We start from the raw sequence: 21,377 nt of genomic DNA, 5'->3' as shown, positions 1-21,377 counted from the left end.
TCATTTCTCTGTGGAAAGCATGACACATCTTGCCACCACTATTTAAACTTTTCCCAATGGGCACACCATCCCTCTTCTATCATGGAAAAATGGAAATACAAAATTTAAAATATTTTAACAAAAATATTTTAAACTAAATTCAAACTTTAGATTTTAGACTCCTATGACAATTTGTCTATAAGCAGATTATATCCCCTATGGAAAATTAGTTTACTTTTTTCATTATATTCAGGGCCAACAGTAAATTGGGCAGCAGAGCCTCATTTTTCACACATGGATGCTTATTCAGCACAGGAGTAAGGAGCAGGTAAATCCCACAGATCTACCTCCCTAGTATTGACCCTTCCTTCTCACTATGATGACAAATTTATGGTTATTTCTTACCTTTCACAGGGGATTCTTTAGTGTGGATATAAATCCAACTATAAAAATATTAATAATTATATTACTATCATTAGAGTCATTATAATTCTTATACATTACTCGAATTACAATGCTATTTTAAGAACATTAACAGACTTATAAAATCGTGAAATTATTTTTCTTCTTTCATTAAATGGAAACAGATTCTTTATGACATTACAGTATTTCCAGAGTGATGTCACTGTGAGGTAGAAGAGTATCCCTAGATGTGGGTAGGTAGCCAACTTGAAGGTATCACTGGTCCTGTAAGCCAAGCCCCAGGACTAACCTACGAGGTACAACAGACTTGGCCATACAGCTGTATCCATTGCTCCCATTTTGTTTGAAAGAAACAACTGAGGCCTTTGATCTCTGCAAAAAGCATCAGATTTTAAAATGGCAGACTTTAAATATTTTCCACAGTTCCTCCTATCCAGACATTTAAAAGCCAGAAACCACAAGTAGAAGCAACATAGAACTTCCAAAAGGTGAAGCAGGTCATTTCAACGAGCGTAGAAGCGTTCATAAACAAAATGTAGATACAAAATCCAAGAACATTCTTGGGTTCTGTGGATCTGCTCTTTCAGACAGTATTTCTGGTGTATCAATCCTGCCTAAGACACTAAGGAATGAGTAAGCCTTAAATATCTTTTTTCATTAAAGCCAGGTCATTGAACTTGTGGTATCATATCCAAAAATGCACTGATAAAGAATTCCACATACAATTGTACTCCTGAACTAAAATGAAGCCTTCAGATTAGGGCATGTCTACTGAAATTTGGTATCCCACATATAACTAGGATATAAATACTAACAAACAAAATTACTCAAGATTCTGTAGTAGAGGGGGAAAGGGGGTGAAAATTGCCCCCCAAATCAATCTCAAAATGCAATTAAGACATAAAAAATCATAAAACTTCTCTTAGTTTCTTCAGAGTAGGCTCTCTGGAATCCTTCTATTAATCTTCCATGAAGGAACACACACATACATGCACACTATTTATGACATGTCTAATTTCTTGATTTGAAAAATGGGAGATAAAATTGCTCATAGACAAGGATGAACACTTATTCCTTATACTATGGAAATTCATGAGAAGATGTTTCCCTGTGGGACATTTTATGGAAATGAGAATTTGAATATTTGAGAAAAATGTAATGTTAGTCAGAATTATTAAATCTATTTAAGCTTTACACACAGAAAGTTCAGTAAACTTTTTTTATCCTAAAATATCTATCTCTTCAATTATTTTTAAATAACATTTTTCATCTGACTTTTATGCATGAGATGGATACAGAGAAAAAATAGATTCCTTACATGCATTACAATACATAAAATTCCACTTTTATTTAAAAACTGAAAGGCAGGCATGTCATATTGTAGTATCTAAGATAGCTAATTCTTATCTGCATCCTGATATTTATATCATTACATTATTATTATTATTATTATTATTATTAGGTACTCAACACAATGTAACAACATAGCACAAACTATTGACATGTTTGGAAAGTGAGGATCTTTGCTACAGAAGAAAGCAAAAGCCCTCAAGTGAGATCTTCAGCAAATAAAAGCATATTGATATCAAGTAAAATATAGCTACATTTATTATTTTTCATATGTTTGTTTTGGGGTTTTTTTAACATGATCCATGATTTTGGGATAGTCTCTGTAAAAGTCAGCATAATGAATTTTAAGGTAGCATTTAATGGAAATTTAAATAGGATGGGTAGAAATAATCTGAAATTCACATTACCCTTCACAAAGTCTTCTACTCTACAAAAACCTGGAACAGGCCACTACAAGAGATTTGTACCCAACAAATTCTTGCATTTTCACACCTACTCCTACACTGTAGAGATTTTCCCATACCTATCTTCCAAGAACAAAAGGAGTAACAGGCTGCAGTATGACTAGTTATATATTAATTCTCAGACTTGAGCCTGAAAGACTAGAATATGCCTCACATGAGCAGTGGGGGATCCTACTCTAACTTTCATAATTGCCAAAAACAAAATAATTGCTTTCAGTGTTTCTCTCTTGATCATACCTCCTAGTTACAAAGTAAAAATAAAAACTTAGCCATCAAAAAAAAATTTGACGAGAATTCTTCAATGTCAGTTTTGCAATACCTCTGGAAATTAATGAGCATTCCAGCACATTAACAAAAAGTAAAATTATTTGGTTACACATGCTTCCTGAGCAACTTCAAAAAGTTTGTGTTATCTTAATACCTTTATTATAGATCAGTGTCTGTTGTTTATGGTATCAAGTTTAAACATATAAACCACTATTTTGACAGATACTTCCCATACCATTACTCACACAGATGGGCTGCCTTAAGAATATTCTTTTGAGAAATAGAAGTTTTCACATAATTCACCTCTCAGACTGGAGTATGACTCCTGGGCTATGTGAACAAAGAGATGCATCCAGCACTCAACCAACCACATGGGAATTCCTCCTGTCTTGGAAGATGGGTTTACATTCACAGACAAAATTCTATGATGTTCTCTTTCTAGCAATGCAAAAGTACTGACTATTTTGTCACAATCTTCAAGAACGAGAATATGAAATTATATAAATCACACCAATACACTGTGGGTGTGAATACACAAATACAACATAAAAATTATAATTTCCTCCCAGATTATGCAAATGACATAAATTCTGAGTTTTTAAGAACACATGAGGCCACTTCCCATTCCATTTCACTTTATTCCAAAACTACATTCTTTTAGAAATTTTGATCTGTAAATATCAACAAGTAACTTCCCTTCAGAAAGATTTTAGGCAAAGAAAATCATGACAAAAATTGCATTTAGTTTATAAGTTTCTTCCTTTTATGATTAATTCAGAAAAAAACTTCAGGTTTTGTAATTATTTCTATTTTTTATTCTAACAAAAGAAGTTGCTAGATTAATCTAAGTTCTTATATAATATGTTGATCAACAATTTAAATGTATTCCCAATATGTAAGCAGGTAACAATTGCAATCACAAACATTGCCTGCTATTGTTCTAAGTAATCACATAAAATAGAATGTAACTGACTTCTCCAAAGTCTGAGTTCTCTAAGCTTTCTCCGCCTTCATAAGCACAGTAACTGACAGCTTAGGTGGGACATTTTAATATATAAGAACAGTGTTGAAAGACAAAAAAAAATCACTAAATAATTACACAAACACTCAGTAACTCCAAACTAACATGCAGTAACCAGTCATCCTTCCATATAAGTGGGAATACATAAAATGGAAAAAGTTCAAAACTGGTATCTACCTTGAAAGTATGAAGTGCTTGTAGCAGAAGGATCACATTAAAAAACAATGAAAATAAATGGATAGACTGCACTCCACATCCCAGCGTGTTGTTCTGGGTCCCAGCGACTAAAAAAAAACCAAAACACTCACCAAAAAAAAAAAAAAAAAAAAAAAAAAAAAAAAAAAAAAAAAAAAAAAAAAAAAAAAAAAAACCCACAAACCCAACAAATGAAACCAAACAAACAAACAACAAAAGAAAAGCCCCCAAAAACCCATACACACTTCAGAGTTCAACACTGATCTGACTACTAGTCTGATTTTTGGGCGCCTGTTTGCAGATGCGGTAGAGTTATCAATCCAAGCAGACACACAATCCGGGTCCAATGTCACTTCTCCTCATTATGTTAATAGTTAATACATGCAAATGAAAACACTCTAGCAATTTGATTTCTTTGAAGATAGTTTGCATATTGTCTTAGCCATAATGACTGTACACTTCTCTCAGCCTCGATTTATGCAAGGGTAGTTTAGTTCATTTTTATCAGCTCAAGTTCATTTTGGCTGCTACTGGAATGTATGTGTGTGTTTCTTTTTTACCTTTCACCTAATTACCATTCAGGTACCATAAGCAGATTTTTCATGCTATTGGTGTTTTTCTTAATTAAGAAACAAATGAATTCTCCCTAGCAAAAAAGATGGAACAACAGAGTAAGATGCCAGAGGCTGATGTTCTGCTTCTTAATTGAAGCTGCTTCATTGTTAGGTGTCTGTTATGAGGGGGCAGAAGAGTCAGGAGTTTATTGTGAATAGTATAAAATAAAAGTATAAAAAATACTTTAAAAATTACAAATTAACACAGAAATATATATTTTTACCAGCATAACTCAACTACACTGCTCTTCCTTCCTTTAGGAGAATAGGCTCTTTAAGTGTAAATTATTCTTCCCATATGGAAAGCCCCAGGTTCTAATCCCAGCCCAGAGTGAATTCCTTTCTTTTTCCTTTGTCTATTATCTGCACCCCGCTTGTGTGCTCCTGTTGTTCAATTAAGGAGGTACCTGAATTTACCAGTGAGAGTAATTTTGTTACTTTTCCTTCATCCTTTCAGCAAAATAAGTCTTTCTTGCTCTCTCTCACTCCCTCATCCCCTCCCACCCCATACCCCATGAGTCTCCATTTCTAAGTCACGCTTTTTGCTTCCTTTCAGGGATAGGTTTTCCCATGCACTAAAAACACCACCATCACTAAAAACTGTAAGACATTCAGGGCAGTATGTTAGTCAGGACAATATTCTTCTACTGTAGTTTTACAAGAAATTTAGAACTTCTAAGCATCAAGGCCTTCTAGGAATGTTGCACTCTTCTTTTAACACACTTAACATCTTCTTTGGACATCTTTTAAGGGTCACATCACCCTTAACCACACGGCTCATCTCACAGGAGTAAATTGGGATTTGAATACTGAGAAATCATTTGGTCTTGGAGTTTGAAACTGCAACACATGATCAAACATCAGCATTAGCCGCCCAGTGTAAATGCAGAGACCACCACTAACATCAATTTGTGACAAGTATACAACAGTTATGCAAAAAACCAGAAATCAAATATCTGACAAAGACTAAACTGTACCACTCCTTTTGCACACAATCTCTATCTGTTTCAATAGGAATTACAGGAATGTAAGAACTACAAAATCAGTATCTCCCTGCACATTCAAGTAATTAACTCACTTTTCTATTCAGACATTTTTCCATTAAGTTAAAAGGGAACTGCAGGAAAACAATAAAAACCAAAAATAGTTTTTTAGCACAGTATTACCACAGATAAATTCTAAAATAATTCATATCAGACTGAAATGAAGGACTGCATATTGTCTTGAAGACATATAAATCTGTCTGTTACCAAATGAAACTGATCTACTATAGCAAATATTTCTATATTTTCTCCATCTGCTTTGATCCATGCTTTTGGATCAAAGGCTTATCAATTTATTTTCTGTTTAATCAATACAAATCATGCAAAGGGTTTCATCAATATGAATACTAAACTGATATACCTGTTGATGTAAACTATGTGTCATAAGCCATTAATATTTTTTATATATACATTTAAATGGAAACTATAGAAATGTGTGAGAAAGACTTTTTCCTCCCACTTCCTTCCTTTGCACATTTGCTGGAGGTTCATTTTCTTCTCTCAGCAGAGAAAGCTGGATCCAACACATAAAGAAATGTAACACTGTGAGGGTTCTATTTATAAATCTTTCCTTTTCCAAAGAAAAACGGTACAATTTCAGCTTTTTTTCTTCTTAAAATATACAAAAGATGCCAAATATTATGAAGAAAGCAAAGATTTGGTTTTGTTCATTTTTCTACTGATTTTACATATGCAATTCCTTGAGCTTGATTGTTATTTTACAGCATTTTCAGTAAGATGGAAACGAAACCTCCTGTCAGTAGTTTAATTTCACACAGAGCTGTAATCACCGCTCACAAGGGAAAAAAAAAGAAAAAAACCACCTCTGCTGGTAGTCTCCATATAGCAAACCAAAAACCTCAGCTCTTCACCGACTGGAGTCACTTTTTCTGCATCCCTGCTGCAGTCTGAACTTCATTTTTCCTCTCAATCAGTCTCTGACCTCCTCACATGGTGTCCCTGCCAAATTCTTGGCATTGGAAGTGAGGGGGAAGAAGCCATACCATAAGCGTGTTGATAATGAGGAGATAGAAATAGAAAACCAGCTGGATTGTCCTAATAAAGTATGTCTGGGATTCAGAGACACAACAACTCCCTGTTCAGGTCACTGTTCAGCATTTTAACCCTTTGCATTCCAGACTGACCTTTCACTGATCTCCACTAATTTATTAAATTAACATTTAATATGAAATTGTACTTGAAAACTTCACTTTAATTTCAATGAAACCTATGACCTGCTTCCATCTAACTGTATTTTAATTATTTCATTTTCATCTGCAACATGCAAGTGACTCCTGAAAAAAATTTTGCTCATTGTTTTTCTCCTTTTCTGCTATCTTAAAATTGCCTATACCGTCATATTTGATCTCTGTTCTTCTGATGAAGTATGTCTTGGTTCGCTGATGCAATTCAAGACCTTTCTAAATCTCTAGCATAAAAAAAATATTGTTTTCTCTTTACATCAATTGTGGATGGACATAAAACTTAGTTCTAAGAAATCCCTATTTAAGCTGATTTGATTCCATCTTTAGAGCATCTATCTTTAACACACTCCAGGAGTTCCCTGCACTGTCCTCATATTCATTTATAGCAGTGATAACGCCTTCAATGAGGACACAAATCAAGAAAGGAGGAAAATAAATGTTGTGGTTTTGGTTTTGCTTCTTAGTCACACTTCACATCTTTTCACAGAGCACTATCAAGCAAAAAGCGCAAAAACCCAATGCCATCAAAGTCATACACAGGGTGGTCAAAAGGCCTTTTACTATTCAGTTTACTTGGTCTTCCTACACTCATTCTCCAGTGACTGGTCACACAACACAACCATAGAATGCTAGATATAACACAACTATGAAGGAGAATCCTCAATTTCTTGAAAATTTGCCACCATTTCCAGGATGGCATAACTTCAGCATTTTTTTCTGAAAAATTGTAGTTACTCATTTAGAAAAGCATTCTTAAATTATTTATAGAAATGGTGACTCTAAAGTTGTAATTTCCCAGCTGTTATGAGACAGCATTACTATAGCTAACCTTAAAAAAAAACTAAAAAACAAAACAAACCCCACTTGAAAAATAGCTAAGTTACCTTTAATATTTTGTAAAGGGATTGTTTTTCACTCTGGGTATATTTTTCAAAAAAAGAAAATAATAACTACCTTACAGACAATGAAACAAATTTATGTCTTACCACTCACTACTAATGAAGAAGATCCAAAAAACACTGATACTCAATTTTTAGAGAAGCATTCCATCTAAACTAAGATGTATAAATATAAAACAGTAGTTATTCCTTCAGTAGTAGCCAGCAGAACACTGAGATCCCCATTTTATATTCATTTCTACTTGTTGGCAACTTTGGAAAGTGCTTTGGAGGTCACGTGGGATTACTGAGAAATAGTGTCTTTCCCCAAATTTACCATTTCCAAATTTACACTATTTACCCATGACAATCACTAACTTCTCCCCATTTGCCTGGTGCAACAAGTGTGTGTATAAGGTCTAGCCTGATTACTCCATATAGTGAATCCATGAAGGGCCACATGGCACTACTTTTATGTAATTTCTGTTAACCCAGCAAACTATTGGCCTTTGGAATCAATAGGCAGACTGCTATACAGGCAGACCAGCTATAAATATATATATATATATATATTTAATATCTATTTGTTTCTTATGTATGTGTAAATTTATGAGAATGTTAATGTCAAAGACTTATCAATCTCTTATTGGGCCTGGTTTTTCGCTATTAGAATCATGTGACCAAGGCAAGAGATTCTGTCTTCCTTGTTATTAAGAGGTATTTCTAACATTAGCAAGCTCATTGTAGAGGTGAGTAAAGAAAAGTAAAGAAAAAACTGTACTTCATCATGAAAATAGGTCACAAATGCCCTGGGTTCTATTCCAGGCTTTACCATTACCTGCCTGATAAATAATTTCCAGCCTCTGATTTAAAAGTTTTTCCAAAAACTGAGTAATGATACTGATTGTTCTTCAAATGAGAAAAATCCAAAGGAGCAAACTATTACTTACCAAATTTTAAGAGAACACAACAGAAGTACAAAGAAATTCCAGACTGAAATGCAACAGACTCTGTCTACAAATTCTACCTACAGATTACTCTCTATTACCAGCCAAGAGCACAAACAATAACCTGTAAATGAGTCTCCATTAGTAGAGGATATATGGCTTTGACATTGCTGCTTGGTAGTTTTCTTTTAACACCAAAAAGGACCCAGGAAAAATGGAAACATGATATGTGTGTTCTTAAGAAGTTCTGGGTCTACAGACTGTGGAATGTATCTTCTGTTACTCTGAGAAAATATAATTCCTATAGCAAGGTTACAAATGCTGTATTTCAAAAGTCTGTCACTCACTAACCACTGTTTTACTCTAACAGAGATTAAGTAATTATTATCAGATAAGTAACTTCCATCAGATATAAGGCATGAACCACTCAGACAATCAAAATGCAAAACAAAAAAAAGGAATGGCATAATAATCTAAATACATATTTTCTGCTATATGCAGGTTATCACAGGCATAACACCTTGCCATTACATGAACTCACAATGAGAACAAGCAGTGCATCATTAATGTGCAACACAAAATGGAATTCAAACATTCATTCCATATACTTCACTAATAAAGTACTACTTTATACAAAATGCAGAACACTTAACACACTCTCCTGAAGTTCCTCTAACAAGATGATTAATTAGGCAACAAAACAGACATCAGAGATGCCCACAGTTTTTCTTAGCATTTAACATGAAAATGCAATCACATAATTCAAGTATCAAAATGTATTTGAATGTACAATCTATCAAATTCGTCAACAATTACGCCTTACAGATTTTTAGTGTTCCTGTACATAGTACAAACAAGTTCTAAGCTCTTTCTTTCCTCCCAAAAGAAGAAAAAAAGAGAAAGGGGGGAAGGGGGTGGGGGGAATGGTATTATGATGTTCTAAATTCCCTAGATTCAGTAATTTAATTCTCTTTGCCCACAAATGAACAAACAATACTTCATTCTTTGTGATACTTCCCCTTCTATGAAGAGATCGAATTCACACCAATTTTTTGAGGCTTTTCTCATGTTTAACAGCTTTCATGTAATCCACACAATACTGAACTCTAATACAAACAAGCAAGAACACAACAGCAAATATTCAACATGCTACATGCAAGCAACTAAAAGCTAAAGCACAAAAATCAGGACTTTTTGTGAAAAGCTTAAAAATAATAAAATAAAAACAAATCATCACATATGGTCAAAATACCTTTCTATGAATAATTCAGTCAGACCTAAACTAACTGTCGTGTGATAGCTCAGTTCCCATAAATATATTTTATTTTCACTCATATTTTGTTTCTCAAAAGGCTGAGAGAAAACATCATCACTCACTTCCATGCAAAACTTTACCTCTGCCAGTCTCTGTATCTTTTCCTTATAAAGGTAATTTACAGAAATTCAAAATCCTTCTTTTACAGTCCTGTTTTATATTACTTCTATTAGCAAAATTATTCATGATCTCTATAAATGCAGTTCAGTTTTGCATAATATGCCTGGTTTCTTTGTAATGTTATACTGTTATACATTCTGGTATATTATAAATGAGAGCTACATAAAGAAAGCACTTAGGCATAAATTGAAGATACATGATCCTTAAGGTGCAAAAAACCCCACCAGACTTGGCACTGGATATTTTTGTTTGCTGTTTTACGCAAAATTTGTCTGGGCATAATAATCTGTACAAAAATGCCTGGCATCTTAAAATCACTCAGAATGTAAAATATCTGATATGAATAAAAGAGAAACTGGTTTTGGCAAAGCAGTTAAAAATTTCAAAGCTTAGGATAACAACCTAGGGGAAAAAAATGTGTATTATTGTGTCCATAATGGCATAACATTAAAACCTAAGACATAGAACTTATTTCGAGGACAAAAGTCCACAGCATTAGCAGCAGCTTAGTAAGACAAGTATGGCAAACTCTTTGACTTTGGAGGCTTTATGGTAGCTCCCCCTATACAATCTTGCTACAAGAAAGTAAGATTTTAATCAGAAATTAAATATTTCTGCAGGTCTCCTGGAAAACAGAAAGGAAAACCTTCCAAGAGCTATACTTGCTCTAGTAACACTTATGAACCTGCAAGGTGTATAATGCACTTATATTACACACACAAGGAAATTTCCAATAAAAGTAGGAAAACAGAAAGCAGAAAAAGGCATGAAAGAATCTAAGAATTTAGATACTACTCCTGACAGGACTAGTTAGGACATCTTAACTGATGTCAGCAAGAGTTGTAGGCATTGAGAATTCAAAAAAAAACCCCAAGCAAAAAACAACAAAAATGCCCATGGATTGAAAAGTATGGACTGACCACATTAGGAAACCTAAAGCAAAAGCTTTCAATCTTGTATTACAGAAATAGAGGCAATATTTCCCAGAGTTTGCCTGTTTAAAGGGTTTTGTTTAGGATACAACATATAAGATTACTCAAAAAATTTAAAAAGTTACTTCCTAATTTTAAGCTACTTATTTATGACTACTATTGTCTTTACCCACAGTATGTTACTCTCTTCAAACAAAATAAGTGTATTTTATGCTGAATCGTTGCTATACATCAATTTCAGCCTCAATTCACATTAATTCTCATATACATTGAGATACATATATACATAAGTTTATTTAAATAAGGATGATTATAACAGATTCTGCAAAAGTCTATTGTTTGAAGTAATTCTCAAGTTCAAATCATTAGACAAAACACTTCCATACATGGGGAAATAGAAAACTTTCTATTTAGGTTGTGATTCTTATTTTTAAGAGTGTTTGTTTTTCTTACATGACCTGTTACAAAGACAGTTATTTAAATAATTTCTTGCAAACATGAAATGTCATTGAAGAATCATGTATTAGTTTAGCGTTCAGCTCACCACACAGAACAGTGAAGCCTCTAAAAAGATGCCAAATAATACCATCTGCATCTTGGTACTTTTAGTAACAAGAACATCTGCCCACTAAGAAATGAATAAAGACTAGCAAACTGATTGCAAAGCATTTAAAAATGTTTTTCTTATAACAAATCAATATTTTAATAATATATGTGATTAGTCTTCACCCATTATTTTCTTATGTTTTATAACATTCCTGCAAAAAAATTAGTATCTATACACAACTCAGAACTCCAGTATAAAGTATTTTAGAAGAATGTGGGACTAGATTAACATAAAATCATATAAACTTAAACGTAAAATACAAGCCAAAACTGCAATTATTTCCCTGATGGCACCACATTCGTATTCTCAAAATATTATTCTGTGAATGCAAAAGTGGGTTTTCATTTTTAAAAAGGAGTACATTTGTGCAAAACGAGCATTATTCTTCTACACTGGTATTGCTGGTGCACAAATCACTCTCAGGATTTAAAAGAATTACACATAGCAAGAGTAATACACCAACGGGCTTTTTCTCATTTGTTTCATAATGTAAAGGCCATAGCTTCAAATGCAATGCTTTGACTGACAATTGATGTTGAAAAACAAATTTAGCCAGAAGTTGTGGCATAATAATGCCCTACCTTAAGCTGACCTTTCTTGACAGTGAAAACTTCTGAACCAAGAGTCAAAGAACCTCAAAATGAATGTCAGACTGATCAGACCAGTCATAACATCCCCAAAGCACACTCCCACTAAAACGAGATTTTCTAAGCTGCAGGACTAATCATAAAATTACAGTCTAGCTGGTCTAAGTAGCCGATTGTTACTCTTCATTTATAATAACTGCTGATCTTGACTATTTTGGTAATATTAATTTTTCTCCCTTTTTTGATTCACCAACCCAAATTTTCCTCTTTGTATAACTAAATGGGTCTCAGTTGTATAGTCTAGAGGTATAAAATTCCCAAAGAGACAACAAAGCAGGCTACCATCCTGGTCAGACCCAAGCATTACACTTTGAAGAAAACTCTCATAAAGCTCTCTTCATTTTCATTAAGCAGATAATTATATCTTGAAAAAGTCCAGTATAAGATGTTCAAAAAAGAACTACTCATTCTGTGATGCAACATGTTTGTCAAAGAAACGCACCTGAAAATCTAAACCCTATGTTCAAATTATCATAGGCTGCCACAGCTTATTTCAGACCATTTGTAGTAATGCTGTAAGAGATATAATAATGGCAGCATAAAAATGCAAGAAAACACAGCTCTGATGCCAAAGGGATGCACCATAATATAAATAATATTGGAGCTCTTACATACTTCCACAGTCTTGTCATAAATCTGCATTCAAAATAGTTCTCTAAGCCTTGAGGTTTGTGTTTTAAAACATGTCTTTAACACACACCTCAAAAGAGGTATACAAAAACAGCCAGAATGAAACTGTATATTTATTGGAAAAGATCTTTTGTTTAATTACTATTTCTTAAATGAAGCAAGTCCCTAGAGATTAGACACAAAGAAAACAACCTTTCTTGAAATATAACTAATCACTGTTCAAATGACCACCAGTTCACCTGCACTGATCACTTATTACTGGTAACACTCCAGGTTACACTACAGGTTCTTTCAAACTGCATTCCAGCTATACTATCAGCAATACAGCACCTTGCAGAATTCATCTTACTGATATTAAGTCAGCAGCATTAGCTGAGACCCAACTGTCCTTTGGAGATGTGACCCTTAAAACTCAGAGAAAAGCGATACATTATAAAGGATTTCTAGAGAGCATCAACCCGTCCAAAAACCTAAATTCAAATCCAAGCTGTCCAAATTCCAATTCTGTGGCAGTTGTACACATTTTCATGGTCGTCTTGAAAATCTTTTTCATTCCAAAGATATTATGTCTTGATTTTCATTTGCACATTTTCTCTCCTTCTGTGACTATAACAGAGAGTGCGAATTGTAAATGTGTTCTCAAAGAAATACACACAGAAACCCCCATAAACACTCAGGTGGTCATGGTATGGTCAGAGATTGATAAATTATCTCCAGTTCACAAAAACACACTCCACAAAAATTTATTTTAATTATATTTAAGTATAAAATGCTAATTGTTCTTAATCTAGTGATAAACACACACTTGTATAATTAAGGTACAATGTGCTATCCTCTACCTAACGGGTCACAGAATCACAATATTTCACAAACTGAAATTTATTTATCCATAATGTTTCATTATAGTCTCTCAAAACATAAGTAACACAAAAATCATTGCAGCTGCATTGAAAAATCTACTATGGAAACCACATTTTCAAAGTCAGATTTTATAAATAATTTAATGTTATAAACTATGATGCTCAAAGTAAATACAGAAATTGAACAGCAAAAATGTTTTTTCTCTAATTCACTAGTCCAACAGGTATACTTCCTCTGTTTTCATTCCTTCTCTCACAACTTAAAGTCTTTTGTATTTTTATATTAATAGCGACCAGATTACTTGGCCTTTCAATGGACCATGGAAAGTTAAGTCTCTTAAGTAAAGAAAATCTTAATCCAATACCCCACCTTGTGGGAACCCAGCACTGCCTGACACTGTACAGAAACTGACCTTTTTGTCCTTCAGACTTGCCTACCAGGCCCCATCTTCTATCGCAAAAGCCAAATCATCTGATCCCAAACTAACTGTCAACTGCTCGTGATGGTGGGGAAGCCAGACATCAATCAATCAGTTTTTATCAGAGCCACTCTTCGTTTTTCTGTTGTGCTCATCTTATCATCTGACCCAGTTGTAGCCCTGACTTCAGAAGCTTAAGTAACTTGATGACAAAATATGCGTCTGTTTGTCCAAGATGCACATTGTTAAGGAGTGCGCTTGTATTTTTAGCAACTAGCTAATATTTTTTCCAGATAAACTGTCAAACTATTTGAGATTTTTTTTTCTCAGTTCTTAAGTTTCCTAGAAATGTTCACTGAAATACCACAATGCCTTTTTGGAACAACTATCAAGCAAGTTCAGGGATGGTTTTTTTTTGGTTTTTTGTTTGGTTTTTTTTTTTTAAATAGAAATATATATGCATTTTTATTAAAAAATTAAGCAAGTTCCTTACTAACTTAAGCTAGCTGGGAGCCAAGGGCCTCTCAGAGGTACTGCATACTACTCACATACACACTGCTATTCAATTCTACTTCAGTATTTTTCATGTGAATATAGATTATTGACACATGTAAACTGCCCCAAAAATCAGTACCTCTACGGACATACAGATTTTCTCTTCTGCATCCTACAAAACTAGACCATTTTGTCTACACTTGTTCCAAACTGGATGAAGTACAATTAGCAGATACAATACTCAAAAACCAATATGATTGAAAGCTTCCAAAAATGATCTGTTACTGCTTCCAAAAGCCTTTTCATACATATTTATTAGTGAATTCTGTATCATGAGAGGGTGGGAGGGAGTGGAGACAGGTTTTTTGAGGTTTTTTTTTAGAAAAACTACTGCTACTTCAGCTTTGGTAATTTTACCACTGTCTTCATTGGCTTAACAATTGTGTCCTACTTTGATGCATCAGTTACAGAATGTTCATTTTCTTTGCATAAAGCTGTATAAAATGTTTGACAAAAATCCTTGCTGTACTTCTTCCAAACTTCAGAGAAGGGATCTTTATTGCTATCTAATATGAAGTCTGAATTTGAAATTGAAAAGTGAAGGTATCTATAGGTATCTATAGAATATATACAAAATTTCAAGTAGATCTGACAATGTCCTTGCAAATTTTTTCACAATATTTTATAAATATTAAACGCTCCATGATATATATAAAATCAAGTCTTAAATACTGTGTTTCTAATGATGATCCCAATTACCTGAGTAAAACACACCACTCCTTTGAGGCTTGTGCTGCAACTAGAAAAGTAAAAAATAATAACACCCTGTACAGAATTTCTTGTCAGCCTAATGAACACCTCTGTGTATCACTGTAAAATTCATTTTCAAGATTATTCCATTTCAGCAGAGAAAATCTTTACAACAGACACACTGAAAGACTTTTCTCATCATATTTGAGTCTATGAGTAATTTCTTATTTTGTAGTAAAATTCATTCTATTCTCATTAAAAATCACTTTCCAATACTAATTGCAAGTAAATTTAGAAAGTAATTATATTTTTCTATATAACTTTTGCCATAATAGTTGACTTTTACTTCTCAGATAATATGAAAAGGAACACGTATAGCTCAGGAGACAAAACACGAATCATGGAATTCCTTTGAACATAAAGAAAACACTTCATTTAAACTTAGTCTCTATTCCACTCTACATTCTAATTTTATGTGCTCCAAACTGTTAGATGCCATTTGTGGTTGTGGTTATTTTTAAGCTCATATCCTATAAAACATTTCACATTCATTTTAAGTATTATCAACGGGACTGCTTCTATGAATGAAGTTAAAGAATGAAAGTTTCTCATATATTTATACCTTCCAAAAAAGCGTTAGGTGGATAGGAAACCCAGTAACATGGGAAATGCTGTAGTATTTTACTGCAGTTAGCATCAGATCTTTATTATTTGGAGAGGAAAAATGGAAAAGTGTAAAAATCAAGATTTTTGCTGTCCTCTGCTATACCGAATCTAAGGTAAAACGACTGAGTACAGTAAAAACAGTGTGTGACATGCAATTGTTTCAGCTAATCGCAGTCTGAAAGCTTCAGTTTCTGGAAGAATATAGCAACATCACTCGAATTCACTTAGGTGAGTGCAAAGAGTAATGGATAAGAAGAGTTTATAAAGATATGTCAGAGTAATTCACTAATTACTAAAGCATTGGGGTTTTTTATACTCTGTTACTAAATCATATTCATACTGTAAAATTATTGTAATTTAACAAACTTTGATTATAAAAATTTTACAAAACAATATGGTGGTAATCAAAAAATAAGAAAGTTAAAGGTCCCACTCCAGCTTTATTTACACACTCACAGTTAAGAAACTGAATGAATACAAAAAAAAAAAGATTGGAGAGACAAATAAGCCTTGCACCCAATTAGCTCTATAAATATAAAAGGTCTCTGATGATAAATATTTCACCATACTTACTAAACATGTTTTCAAATCCTAGCTAGTTCTTAAAAATAAAAAAATACTAGCATTTACAAAGAGTGACAGTGTTACATAACACCCTTCCTCAACACAGGAAACATGAGATATGAAAAATGAAAAGATAGATGGAAAACAATGAGGTTAAAATTTATTCAGTATCTGTAACAGAGAAATGGGAACATTTTTTGTTTATTACAGTTTTTTAACTTATACAAACTAATTTCAATGTTATGATTACACAAACAATATCAGGAGCTATTAAAATACACAGATGTTTATATAACATTTTTATCAAACTAGATCCCTTTTTCTTTTTCAAAAAAGAAAAGACTACTGTGACAACTGCCTGCATCTGCTACCAACTCATGATCACACTACCCTTTCAAAGCATTAGATAAAACTGAATAATCAATGAGAAATGTCAATACCGAAAAGTGATTCCTTCCACAGCGTAAGTTTTATGCATGTGTTTGAGTTTTGGTTGGTTGGTTTATTTCACAATTTTTATAAGAAATCTTCTTCAATATTGGAAATGTACTGAATTGATCTAATTGCATTTGAGATTTCCTAAAACAATATTTAGCTGCATCAGGAAAACACACAGAATTTTTGTTACTTCACATGCTAGGAATGAAAAAGAATAAATATAAATATTATCTAGAAAGCAAAAAAATTGATACTTTTCATCTATATACATCTTGATCTGTATTTTATCTCCAATAAAGCATGTCCTAAGGAACTATCAGACAAATAAATACACACATACACTTACAAACAACTGGGTAAAGAAAGAGCACTTGTGTCTCGAAGTTATCCTTGTGCTTGCAATCATTAAGTCTTTAAATCCCTCCGAGGGAGATTTAACCACACTCTGAGTATATATAACAAAAATAATTTTGGTCCATTGTCTAAGATGAGAACTTTTAAGAAGCACTTAATATAAAAAAAAGGGATCTTTGACATGATAAAATAGCATTATCAATATTCTATTATCACAAACTCATGAGATAATTGTAGCAACTTATAAAACACCAAAAAAACTAACCAGAGTGCAGCGTTCCGATTTTCCATGATGGCTATTTGCCATTAATTTCAGAGTGAGTGAAATATGAATATTCTTTCTCTACACTTCTCAAACACTTTCTTAAAAAAAATCTCTGAAGGGAGAATATATAATAAAATCTGCTCCTTCTACCAATTCATAATCTATACTTCTGTGCTACTTCTACAGTTACTAAGTGGAAGAAACCCTAACCATACATTGATTGGGAGAAGTAATATCACTGCATACATGCTATAGAATTTCCATACTTTCACTTTAAATCCCATTTGTCCAATGCACAAATTACTAAACTGTAAATAGCCTTGACTACACAATTCTCCTCTACCATTGTGTCATCTCAAAAAGACAATCCGACAGCAATGGTAATGACACCCTCTCAGACAAGCCTGTGGGCATTAATATTTAAATCTTACCTATCCCTTGTGATTGGAATTCAGCCTCTATTCACAAACAAAAACTAAATCAATGTTCTTAGAGTTCAAACTAGATCCCTAAACAGTTTGCCACTCTCCATGCACAGATAAGATAAACTTTCTTTGACCCAAGAGATGAAGTTGCCATGACGATCAGAGAGTCCACTTTCTATATTGATATTTTGCTGATGTAACAACAAATAGAACCAGATCCTAGGGCTGATAATGGTGATTAATTAATACTAATATTGATCTCTACAAGCAAGAGACAAGGCTATTAACTTGAAGCCTGAAAAGTCAATTGTTACCTGTGGCAGAGATACTAGAAGCTGATTTTGAAACATAATAAACAAATGTGCTATCTTTATGCTAATACTTTTAAAGGGGTACATCGCTTTCTCAACCACAGTAACTTCGCAACTCAAGCCTATTATTTTGGTTAAATCTTTTCATCTGCATCCAAAAGAGATAAATGAACTTCAACATTTCTAGTAGAAGCTATACAAACTGGTACATACTGAATGCAAGTACCACGAAGGATAAAAGCGCTCTTACAGAATATAGCGCAAAGAAAGCTAAAGCAGACTTTTAGAGAATATAAAATATACAAATCACAGGATTTTGAATAGAAATGCCAAAGGTGTATTTATCTAGTAAGAAGCCTGTTTTGTCCCTCATTTGAATAGAAAAAACTAATAAAAACCCACAGGTGAAAGCTTCACTGGGAAGATAACAACCTTGAAAGCATATCCATGCAAATCGAAGAGGAATAGTGGGTTCACCAAACATTTAATTTACAGGCTATATTTAAATTAACTGCAATTATATCTTTGCGTTAAGAGTGCTTGGCCACAACATAAAGCTGGGACATACATACTGTCAAAATACCTTGTCAAGACTCTCTGGGATTCCTTCACCCTCTTTAGGGAAATATTTCAAAAGTTTCATAAAAATCATATAATAAGAAAGAAAAAAGCTCCTCTCTTTTCTGAAAAAACAAAAGTCTTGTCCATATTGTAATTTGCTCTAGTCATCTTACCATGCAAAGTAGATCATTTTCTTCTGGCTTAAGAAATGGTGTTTTGACCAAAAAACGGCTTTTGCCAGTATGCTGTATGACCGTGCAGCAAGTTTTCTTATTAGTAAGTCCCCTCTGTAGTACTGATGAAGTATATGTTATGTTTAATGGAAATAATTGGCAATACTGATGGACAGTTTGGTTTCCTCCTTCGTTCACTAAAAGAGCCCCAAAAGAATCTTTACATTAGTTATTGTACAGGTAACAAAAGCAGGAATTAGTAGATACCAGAAAGAAAAAAAAAAAGGTAATTGCATTATTTTCCATCTCAAACAAATGTCTTAAAAATATTTTAATTTTTATTAATGCATGACTGCAAACAGTGTGAGTATCCTGCACAATAAATAGCAGTTGTTTGCCACAAATTAATACTCAGTCTCAGAAAACTAAAAGATCATAATTCACCATTCATACACAAGAGGTACAGGCAGCTGCTTACCTGCTCCTCTGCTTTGATTAAACTGAAACCATTGTAAGTGCCTTTAATGTGCTACAGTGCAATTTAAAGGAAAGTACAAAGTGAAACTCTGTCAGGGAAGAAAAATGTCTATAAAAAAAAAAAAAAAGATAAAGATAGAAACTACTTAATTTCCTAGCCTACTTTAGCAATGACACATGTTAAAGCTATCTGTGGGTTGCATTTTGCTACTTTGGAATTTTATAGGAGGAGAGGGCAGAACACAAAAACAGAGAGATTCTCACCTCTTAATTCTGTTTCTAAACCAGACACCCACATATAAGCCTACTGGATCTCAATGACAATGGATCAGTGTGCCTGTACAAGTGCCTCTATTAATTTACAAAATTCACTGAATGAGTTACGAGTCTGTAATTTGTAGATTGGTAGATTTTCCTGCACATTTCCAATAATTTAAAATATTTTTCCTGTTCTTTCACATGGATTCGACTCTTGAATCCAAACAAAAATGGGCAAAAGCAATACTGTAAATCATCCCAGAAAAATGTTATTGTATACCTTTTTTTATTATTAATAGTAACTGCAAAACTTCACTAAGCAATGAATTTTATTTTGCAGTACTGCATCACTGATGTAATTGCGAACACTTTTAATTGCAGAATAGTCATGGACTCTGAGAGAAAAAAAGAATCTAAACAGCATGTAGAAATAAACTTTAATAATATATTCCTTATCAGGCAAAAGTGCAAAAAATATAAAGGAAAAAAATTCAAGAAGTATTTTCAGCCAACTAATATTTTAAAGGCAACAAGTAGAAGAACAATATTCCCAGGGTAATAAACATGTATTGGCTTTTAAAAAGACAATTTTTTTTCATATGTGGCACGCAAAATACCCAAAGGGTTTATGTGACCTGGCATTCTACAGAAGACAGCACCGTATTAAACAGCTTCATTACTTAGAAAGACCGCTGGCATGTAAGACTAGGAAAGAAAAAAATAGGTATTTTGACTATATACTTGAAATTTATCGCTGCCAAAATAACTGAAACCCAAGATAATATAGTAAAAAATATCATTGCCTAATGTTACTCCGCTATTGATGTTAAATTAAAGACAAATATAACTTTTAAAACCTCATTCACATTTTTAAAAAATACACATGAAACGAGAGGTGAAACTGGAAGAAATAGTAAATATAGAAAAAAGCAGTCTCAAGAAATGTGAGAACTTAAGCATTCAGATATAGAGATTTTTCCTTATAATTCTTCATAAATCAGAAACTGTGCAAAACAGGTTGGAATATTACTTAAATGCTGAACAGACAAATTTTTCATTGAAAATTAATACAAACTTCTCAAGAGGCTAACATGATGACCTGTAGCCCGACTCCTCCTGGTTCACAACATTTTGCTTAAAAAACATGTATATAGCACATGCAATTTGAAGTTCCAACATTCATCAGTATTCTCTCCCTTCCTAACGTAGAATTCAAGACCACTTGTATTAAATATTCTTCACCCCATACTACATAAATTATGTATTAATCCCAAAGTTGTATAAGAAACTATTGCATTAATACTTCCAAAAAATTCTCTTTGTGGAACGTGACCCCCAAGGGTTCAGGGGTGGAAAAAAAGTCCTTTAAGAATTTCTTCAAGTATTTAGGTAACAGACAAACATTTTAAAGATGAATTAACAAAAATGTTTTAGCAATTAAAATGTCCCCATTTATAAACCACTGCACTTAAGTGGAACTGAAGTTGAGGACACGCAGGTCAATAACCAAATTACCAGACCACAGACAACTGCATGAACAACAAGAAAATAGCAATAAAATTGCACACAAAACATATTTGCTAATCATAAAGAAATGCACTGGTAAAAAAAAAAAAAAAAAAAGAAAATCATCATTTCTGTCATAAATTTTGCAGTGCAGCCACAGAATGGAGAACAATCTGGGCAATTTATTGGCATATTGGCAGGAGGTGATAAGGCTAAAA

At 33.2% G+C, this 21,377-nt stretch overlaps 1 protein-coding gene across 2 annotated transcripts in view; it reads right to left on the bottom strand.

The window, feature by feature from the left end:
* The window catches only part of ZFPM2 (zinc finger protein, FOG family member 2), a 307,850-nt gene that overhangs the window by 283,407 nt on the left and 3,066 nt on the right, over nt 1-21,377 (bottom strand). The window lies entirely within an intron of this gene.

This window comes from Geospiza fortis, unplaced genomic scaffold, assembly GCF_000277835.1.
Source record: "Geospiza fortis unplaced genomic scaffold, GeoFor_1.0 scaffold200, whole genome shotgun sequence".
Lineage (NCBI taxonomy): Eukaryota > Metazoa > Chordata > Aves > Passeriformes > Thraupidae > Geospiza > Geospiza fortis.
The sequence above is the reverse complement of the archived record's forward strand: the minus strand, read 5'-3'. Positions and strand labels throughout refer to the sequence as shown.